Source organism: Euprymna scolopes, chromosome 26 (assembly GCF_053919585.1).
Source record: "Euprymna scolopes isolate OS-2025 chromosome 26, ASM5391958v1, whole genome shotgun sequence".
NCBI lineage: Eukaryota > Metazoa > Mollusca > Cephalopoda > Sepiida > Sepiolidae > Euprymna > Euprymna scolopes.
The window spans coordinates 77,270,045-77,280,044 of record NC_136507.1 but is presented as its reverse complement, the minus strand read 5'-3'; the positions used below and the strand labels follow the sequence as shown (position 1 = coordinate 77,280,044).

General features: G+C 33.7%; 1 protein-coding gene and 1 pseudogene across 2 annotated transcripts in view; both read left to right on the top strand.

Moving 5' to 3' along the window:
• Positions 1-10,000, top strand: part of LOC145248209 (uncharacterized) — a 271,375-nt gene that overhangs the window by 43,306 nt on the left and 218,069 nt on the right. The gene's annotated exons all lie outside the window — the stretch shown is intronic.
• Positions 7,193-7,422, top strand: LOC145248484 (U2 spliceosomal RNA; annotated as a pseudogene).

Here is a 10,000-nt window from a genome sequence, read left to right as displayed (position 1 = left end):
TTATGCTCTTTAATAAGCAACCCAAGTTATGCTCTTTAATAAGCAACCCAAGTTATGCTCTTTAATAAGCAACCCAAGTTATGCTCTTTAATAAGCAACCCAAGTTATGCTCTTTAATAAGCAACCCAAGTTATGCTCTTTAATAAGCAACCCAAGTTATGCTCTTTAATAAGCAACCCAAGTTATGCTCTTTAATAAGCAACCCAAGTTATGCTCTTTAATAAGCAACCCAAGTTATGCTCTTTAATAAGCAACCCAAGTTATGCTCTTTAATAAGCAACCCAAGTTATGCTCTTTAATAAGCAACCCAAGTTATGCTCTTTAATAAGCAACCCAAGTTATGCTCTTTAATAAGCAACCCAAGTTATGCTCTTTAATAAGCAACCCAAGTTATGCTCTTTAATAAGCAACCCAAGTTATGCTCTTTAATAAGCAACCCAAGTTTTGCTCTTTAATAAGCAACCCAAGTTTTGCTCTTTAATAAGCAACCCAAGTTTTGCTCTTTAATAAGCAACCCAAGTTTTGCTCTTTAATAAGCAACCCAAGTTTTGCTCTTTAATAAGCAACCCAAGTTTTGCTCTTTAATAAGCAACCCAAGTTTTGCTCTTTAATAAGCAACCCAAGTTTTGCTCTTTAATAAGCAACGCAAGTTTTGCTCTTTAATAAGCAACCCAAGTTTTGCTCTTTAATAAGCAACCCAAGTTTTGCTCTTTAATAAGCAACCCAAGTTTTGCTCTTTAATAAGCAACCCAAGTTTTGCTCTTTAATAAGCAACCCAAGTTATGCTCTTTAATAAGCAACCCAAGTTATGCTCTTTAATAAGCAACCCAAGTTATGCTCTTTAATAAGCAACCCAAGTTTTGCTCTTTAATAAGCAACCCAAGTTTTGCTCTTTAATAAGCAACCCAAGTTTTGCTCTTTAATAAGCAACCCAAGTTTTGCTCTTTAATAAGCAACCCAAGTTTTGCTCTTTAATAAGCAACCCAAGTTTTGCTCTTTAATAAGCAACCCAAGTTTTGCTCTTTAATAAGCAACCCAAGTTTTGCTCTTTAATAAGCAACCCAAGTTTTGCTCTTTAATAAGCAACCCAAGTTTTGCTCTTTAATAAGCAACCCAAGTTTTGCTCTTTAATAAGCAACCCAAGTTTTGCTCTTTAATAAGCAACCCAAGTTATGCTCTTTAATAAGCAACCCAAGTTATGCTCTTTAATAAGCAACCCAAGTTATGCTCTTTAATAAGCAACCCAAGTTATGCTCTTTAATAAGCAACCCAAGTTATGCTCTTTAATAAGCAACCCAAGTTATGCTCTTTAATAAGCAACCCAAGTTATGCTCTTTAATAAGCAACCCAAGTTATGCTCTTTAATAAGCAACCCAAGTTATGCTCTTTAATAAGCAACCCAAGTTATGCTCTTTAATAAGCAACCCAAGTTATGCTCTTTAATAAGCAACCCAAGTTATGCTCTTTAATAAGCAACCCAAGTTATGCTCTTTAATAAGCAACCCAAGTTTTGCTCTTTAATAAGCAACCCAAGTTTTGCTCTTTAATAAGCAACCCAAGTTATGCTCTTTAATAAGCAACCCAAGTTATGCTCTTTAATAAGCAACCCAAGTTATGCTCTTTAATAAGCAACCCAAGTTATGCTCTTTAATAAGCAACCCAAGTTATGCTCTTTAATAAGCAACCCAAGTTATGCTCTTTAATAAGCAACCCAAGTTATGCTCTTTAATAAGCAACCCAAGTTATGCTCTTTAATAAGCAACCCAAGTTATGCTCTTTAATAAGCAACCCAAGTTTTGCTCTTTAATAAGCAACCCAAGTTTTGCTCTTTAATAAGCAACCCAAGTTTTGCTCTTTAATAAGCAACCCAAGTTTTCCTCTTTAATAAGCAACCCAAGTTTTGCTCTTTAATAAGCAACCCAGGTTTTGCTCTTTAATAAGCAACCCAGGTTTTGCTCTTTAATAAGCAACCCAAGTTTTGCTCTTTAATAAGCAACCCAAGTTTTGCTCTTTAATAAGCAACCCAAGTTTTGCTCTTTAATAAGCAACCCAAGTTTTGCTCTTTAATAAGCAACCCAAGTTTTGCTCTTTAATAAGCAACCCAAGTTTTGCTCTTTAATAAGCAACCCAAGTTTTGCTCTTTAATAAGCAACCCAAGTTTTGCTCTTTAATAAGCAACCCAAGTTTTGCTCTTTAATAAGCAACCCAAGTTTTGCTCTTTAATAAGCAACCCAAGTTTTGCTCTTTAATAAGCAACCCAAGTTTTGCTCTTTAATAAGCAACCCAAGTTTTGCTCTTTAATAAGCAACCCAAGTTTTGCTCTTTAATAAGCAACCCAAGTTTTGCTCTTTAATAAGCAACCCAAGTTTTGCTCTTTAATAAGCAACCCAAGTTTTGCTCTTTAATAAGCAACCCAAGTTTTGCTCTTTAATAAGCAACCCAAGTTTTGCTCTTTAATAAGCAACCCAAGTTTTGCTCTTTAATAAGCAACCCAAGTTTTTCTCTTTAATAAGCAACCCAAGTTTTTCTCTTTAATAAGCAACCCAAGTTTTTCTCTTTAATAAGCAACCCAAGTTTTTCTCTTTAATAAGCAACCCAAGTTTTTCTCTTTAATAAGCAACCCAAGTTTTTCTCTTTAATAAGCAACCCAAGTTTTTCTCTTTAATAAGCAACCCAAGTTTTTCTCTTTAATAAGCAACCCAAGTTTTTCTCTTTAATAAGCAACCCAAGTTTTGCTCTTTAATAAGCAACCCAAGTTTTGCTCTTTAATAAGCAACCCAAGTTTTGCTCTTTAATAAGCAACCCAAGTTTTGCTCTTTAATAAGCAACCCAAGTTTTGCTCTTTAATAAGCAACCCAAGTTTTGCTCTTTAATAAGCAACCCAAGTTTTGCTCTTTAATAAGCAACCCAAGTTTTGCTCTTTAATAAGCAACCCAAGTTTTGCTCTTTAATAAGCAACCCAAGTTATGCTCTTTAATAAGCAACCCAAGTTATGCTCTTTAATAAGCAACCCAAGTTATGCTCTTTAATAAGCAACCCAAGTTATGCTCTTTAATAAGCAACCCAAGTTATGCTCTTTAATAAGCAACCCAAGTTATGCTCTTTAATAAGCAACCCAAGTTATGCTCTTTAATAAGCAACCCAAGTTTTGCTCTTTAATAAGCAACCCAAGTTTTGCTCTTTAATAAGCAACCCAAGTTTTGCTCTTTAATAAGCAACCCAAGTTTTGCTCTTTAATAAGCAACCCAAGTTTTGCTCTTTAATAAGCAACCCAAGTTTTGCTCTTTAATAAGCAACCCAAGTTTTGCTCTGTAATAAGCAACCCAAGTTTTGCTCTTTAATAAGCAACCCAAGTTTTGCTCTTTAATAAGCAACCCAAGTTTTGCTCTTTAATAAGCAACCCGCTTTTAACTGGACAAATATACAAACACACAGACAACTATCGATTATATATTAGTAGTTTCTTTTTTACTTTTACATGGACATACAAGCATGCAAACACACAGACAACTACCCTTTATAAATTCCTAGTTTTTTTTTTTGTTTTTTTTTTTACTTTTAGTAGAACATTCAAACATACAAACACACAGACAACTACCCTATATTATTTTATTTTTATTTCGGACTATTATTCTCATCTTTATTAGTTGTTGTTTTTTTATCTTTTATTGGTTTTGTTTATTCACAACGTTTCGGCCAATTATTCCTCTGGCCTTCGTCAGGTGGTAACCGCGATGGATAGGAACTTCAAATCTCCTAACTGCATTCTCAGCCATCACTGCCATCCGTAGTTGTAGTCGTCTCACCACATTTTGACCAATTACCACCTGACGAAGGCCAGAGGAATAGTTGGCTGAAACGTTGTGAATAAACAAAACCAATAAAAGATCAAAAACAACAACTAATAAAGATGAGAATAATAGTCCGAAATAAAAATAAATTAATATATAATGCTCATCTCAAAAATGAATTCCAATTAAGGAATAATGTATATATACAACTACCCTATTAGTAGTTTCTTTTTTTGACATTTAGCTGGACATACAAACATACAAGCGCACAGACAGCCACAATTTCTCTTTTACAACTAGCTGGACATACACACATATAGACAACTCTACTTTATATATTAGTAGTTTTTTACATTTAGCTGGACATGCAAACATACAAGCGCACAGACAGCCACAATTTCTCTTTTACAACTAGCTGGACATACACACATATAGACAACTATACTTTATATATTAGTAGTTTTTGACATTTAGCTGGACAAACAAACGCTCAGACAATTGCCTTTTATATATCAGTGAACGATAAAGCAAAAAGTGAGTAGATGAGATATTTTTTTCCTGGTTTTAATTAAAAGTTTGAAAACAAAGGTCAAGTCAGGAAAACATGCATTTTCGCACGTTTCAACGAATCCTTGTTTTGTTTCTTCTTTCTTATTCTAAAATGTTATTGTTCGGATATTAAAAACCAACTACAGAGCTTAAAAATAACTTATCAGTTTGATTGTTTCATATTTTTTATAACTGATATCAAATACAATATTCTTTGTTTTTGTTATCTTAAATGTCGGAAATAATAATTCTTATAAAAATGTTATTTAATAACTCAATTATATTTTAGAAGTCTTTCAATTTGTGCTAAATATCAACGGAGTCTTCCCTCCCCTTTCAACTGATTTAACTAAAATAATGTATTTAATTTTTAAAAAACGAATTTAAACTAAAATATCTTTTTTTTTAATTTTATCCATATTAATAATCGTGTCCACCACCGCGGGTAGTTTAATCAAAAGAAAGTAAATGTAAACATCAGATTTTTAAATAAAATTCTTGGAAAAAAATATATTTAAAATATTTAAATTGACCTTTTAAGAAAATATTACGGAAAATCTTAGACTGTATTTTGTTTTATTTATCGATATATTAAACCAAATTATATATGTTAAGGCAAGGCAATTCATGTTGGGACGTATGTTATCACATTTCACACATGTATAAATAAATATGACTAACATTCATGTTGAGCTGTTCTTGAAATCTAGACAAGTTTTTTTAACCTCTGAACAATAACTCTGATATCAATCAAGGGAGACAACTCCAACAATCCTAAACGGACATTTCGATTCTCATATCGGTTTGTTTTGTTTTTTTGTTTTTTTTTTGTTTTGTTTTACGTTTTTCTTGACAATGTTTCATTTTCGTAGTAAATATTCAAGATGACTATCCGAATTGTCAAGAAAAAAACATTTCTATTTCGTTAGTATCGAAAACTTTCTCAACTTCATCAATTTGCCGGGTTAGCAAAACTGGTAATTAGTAAAAACCTGAAGAATGTGCTCAATACTATTGCAGAGTAAATATATATATATATATATATATATATATATATATATATATATATATATTATTATTATTAGTAGTAGTAGTAGTAGTAGTAGTAGTAGTAGTAGTAGTAGTAGTACCGTTTTAACATGTTTCTACTACCGGATCGTATTTACCATCCAGCAAATTTGTCAGACTTGAACAGAATATTCTTCTGAACAGAATATTCTTCTGTTCAAGTCTGGCGAAATTACTGGATTGTAAATACGATCCGGTGGCAGAAACATGTGTAACTAAAACAGATAAAACGGTAATAATATATATATATATATATATATATTAAACATAAACTGAGACAAATTACGTTTTCTTTTTATTGCAAAAGAACATAGTACAACTATAATGAATACAAATTGGCTAGTTAGAATCAAATATTCTTCTTTTTATTATATTAGGTATTTGGAAAAATATTTTATTTAGACTTTTCAAAAAGTTAAAATCTCCTAAGTATAAGCTATGTTGGATTAGATGTACTCCTTTTTTCTCTCCCTCCTCCTCTTCTCTCTCTCTCTTTCTTTCTCTCTCTCTCTCTCTCTCTCTCTCTCTCCGTTTATTTAATCTATGTATCTATAAATTAATAAATCTATTTTCCCTTTGTTTTTTCTTTTCTCAGAAAGTGGGGTTTTAATTTGGACTCCAAATCCAATGGTCTTGGTCAAAAATCCCTTATCGTCTCAGGGTTTACTCCCCCTCCCCCTACACTCTGTCCTTCTATCTCTCCTCTTTTGCCACCCTCTTTCTTTCTCTCTCTCTCTCTCTCTCTCTCTCTCCTTAAAAATCTCTCTTTTGCCAACGTGTTTTTTTATTCTCCTTTGTCTTTCATGTACTTCCCCATCTCTGTTCAATTCTATATACTATATATACGCCCCTCTGCTCTGCTCTCTCTCTCTCTCTCTCTCTCTCTCTCTCTCTCTCTCTCTCTCTCTCTCTCTCTCTCTCTCTCTCTCTCTCTCTCTTTCCTCGGTATCTTCACATTTTATTCGTCTTTCTCTTTCTTTATATTCTTCTCTTCCCCTCCACCCTCTACTTATACGTACCCATCCTCCCCCCTTTATTCTTTCTCCTTTTACACCTCGTTTTCTAGTCCATGACCTTGATATGAGACGATCTTGTTTACTTACTAAAGTCAGTAAAAAGGGTGGAAGGCAGAAAGACGGGGTAGGGGAGCCGTTAACTTATCTTTTTTTTTTTCTGCCTCGTAAGAACGCGCCGTCTTCTCTTCTGGCTAAACTTATTTTTGCAACTGGGTCGTCCTATGAAGTCTATTATTTCCGCCCCAAATCTTTGTCTTCCCTAAGTCTCTCTCTCTCTCTCTCTCTCTCTCTCTCTCTCTCTCTCTCTCTCTCTCTCTCTCGTGGTGTTCATTATTTTTTACTGTCCCATCTAAATCAAAATAATTGTTTTAACAAAACCGTATTTCCTTTAAAGTAACTGGGGCCAAGTATCTGTTCTGATGCTACACTTCAATTTTTTGTTCTTCCTTCACATTTTTTTAAAACTTCTGTTCCTTTTCTCCACATTAATAAACGACCTTGGTGTCTAACTCTGCCCTCGTGGGGAGGCAAAGTATGTCGTCGATAGCAACCTTTAAAAAATCCTTCGTAATTGGGGATTATTTTTTTTCTCCTATCTTCAATTACTTTTGTGGAAGAGGATATCATACCTTGCCCACGTGGAGCTAATGAAATAGGGTCCCCAGATTCGAGATGGAGGAGAGGATAGATTTTTCTTTATCTCCCCCCCCCCCCGTCTCCGTAAATAATTTATAACACACATTCGTCTAGCTACAACCACTGCCAGCAAAAGATTACTTGGCCTTTTGGCCAAGATCAAAGTGTAGTATCTGTTCTTCAGATGCGGCACTTCCATTTCTCGTTCTCTTTCAGTGGAGGAGAAATCTTTCACGATTGAGACAATTTTTATTTTTGTACCTTTTCTCCACGTTAAAAAACGACCCTGGTGTCTAACTCTGTCCCGTGGGGAGGCATAGTAAATAGGTACAACCACTGCCAGCAATTCCACTCTACTCTCTATCTGTGCCTAAAACTAAACTTTTTTTTTTTATTATGTTTTTTTTTTTTATTTAGATTTTACAAATTGAGTTTTAAACCATGGTTTTCCAAACTTCAGAACATAATGATGCCCCTTAGCAGGGCAAACGTTTTTTTTTTTTTTTTTTTTTTTTCACAGGGCACTAACAAGATAAATTTCTAAAATAAATATGAAAAACATTGATTTCAATTTTTTTACATTAACTAATAATAATCTTTACAACCATTTTTTGTTTTTGATTAATCAAAAATTGTTGCATTTTTTTTTTTTTTTGGTTAATTTATTTTTATGTTCTTTTTCATCAACCATTTTGAAACTCTTTACATTTGTAGTTATATATCATATCTCTTTCCAGTAAAAAAAGATCAATACTTAAATGTCTGTAGCCATTTAAGTTTTCCATATAAAGCACTTGGTCCTCTTTAAGGAAGAGCTCCCGGGCCTTACTCACGGAGCCCCAGAGCTCCGTGGAGCCCACTTTGAGAAGCCCTGTTTTAAACGACTATAAGAACCGGGTTTATTTTTAAACTATCAACTCTCGTGAAATACTCCACATCAACCCCAGGATCAAATATATCACTTCCTTCCTTGCAGATTCCCAAAAACTTTGGTAAACGCTTACGACGACGTCCAGAGTAGTGATGGGACGATTCCAATATTTTTCCCCCGATTCCGATACAATTACTGATTCCGATTCTTTATAAATCTCTAAATATTTATCCATAGAGTTATTATTTTTCTTGATTTCTATAAAAACTCATGTTAAATGTGCAGATATTTTCCTAAACAGATAATTGCACTTCTGGAGGATCATCGATAGATTTTAGCTTTACTGACATTATAAAATCAATAGATGTTTATTATTTCATCATTATTACCAGCAATGGAAGATTTTGCTTTAAACAAAATCAAATAAAAAAAGACAATTAAAAAATCGTTTTAGGCATCGGCAAATAGGAACCAATTTTTTATATTCCGATACCGATACCCCCAAATTTGTCGATGTTTCCGACTCCAATCGTCCCAACACTAGTCCCGAGCTGTCGAAAATGGGCATAAAAAAAAACAAAACGTAATAAAGATTCCGAAAGTGACCTCAATGAACCTGATCTATCTATAACAGCAACAAAGACGCATTGCAGAAATTCCAAAACTTTGTCCCCCTCCCCCATCCACCACACTCACGTACCTTGTACACCCCAACCTCCACCCTAATGAATAAAAAAAGAAACGAATTTCACCTGTCAACCTTGTATTCATCGGAGGGAAACGAAAAAAAAAAAAAAATGCAGAAATATTTAGGTTTGACCTTTTTTTTTATTTTCTAGATTTGAATAGCCTACTTTTTTCCTCTCCCCCTTCTCCTCCCTCTCCTCTGCGTTTCCCGTGACGATTAAGAGGTGGACGGCGAGTCCTACTGACCATTTATTTTTTTTTTCCTCGATTGTCCAATACTATCCTTTGTTTTCTTTTTTCTCTTTTTTTTTTTTTTGATTTATTATTAAAGTCAACGAGGTTATTGTTCTAATTTTTTTTTTCTTATTTGTTCAATGTCCTATTGTTACAGTCAACCACAAAAGGGGGTTAACCGGTACGTAGTGCGCGCGTGCGCGTATGCACGTACGTACTTAAGTAAGGCTTACACACACACACATAGACACACACGCATAGACAGAACTGACCCCTCTTGACAGGAAGGGGTTCGTCTATCTTGCTCCTGGTCATCCTCTGCATCGCGCAAGAAAATCTGAACAAAGGATATTTATTCTTGTTTATAACTACTTAATTTACTCACATAAAATTAATATACGAAAGTATAGATTTATGCGTAAACTTTAAGTGTTTACTTCAAAAGTGCTCAATACGTAGGTAGAGCTAGTTAGTAATTTATAAAATATATATGGTGATTAAGCTACACTGAATATTCCGCGTTTCATCCACTCTAGGACTCCTCAGACTTATGCGCGAATTCTGTGGTTGTTTATCGTTTTTCCTCTCCTATTGAGATTTATATATATATATTATTTTTAAAAACTAATTATCCACTGATACGTGTTTCGTCGTCTACGACTCATCAGAGTGGCTGAATCTAGCAAGATTCAAAATCGGGACCCCGGATGAGACGATTCCAATATTTTTCCCGATTCTTTACTAGATTCCCAATTCCGATATGATTAACGATTCCGATTCTTTATGAATCAGTAAATGCTTAACAATAGAGTTGTTATTTATTCCCGATTACGTAAAAAACATATGTAAAATATGCAGATATTTTCTCAAACTTAAAATACACTTGTGGGAGGCGATATTCTATAGATTTTAATTTTACTATTAGCTTAAAATCAATGTTATTTTATTATTACAAGCAGTGGAAGATTTTACGTTAAACAAAACGGAATATAAAAAAGACAATTTTAAGAATCTTTTGTGGAATCGGAAAACAGGCACAATTTTTTTTTTTGAGGGGGGGAGTTCTGGTACAGATTTCAGTACTTCCCAAAAGGTTTGAATTTTCCGATTTCTTATTCCGATTAATTGCCTCAACACTTCTGGTTGGA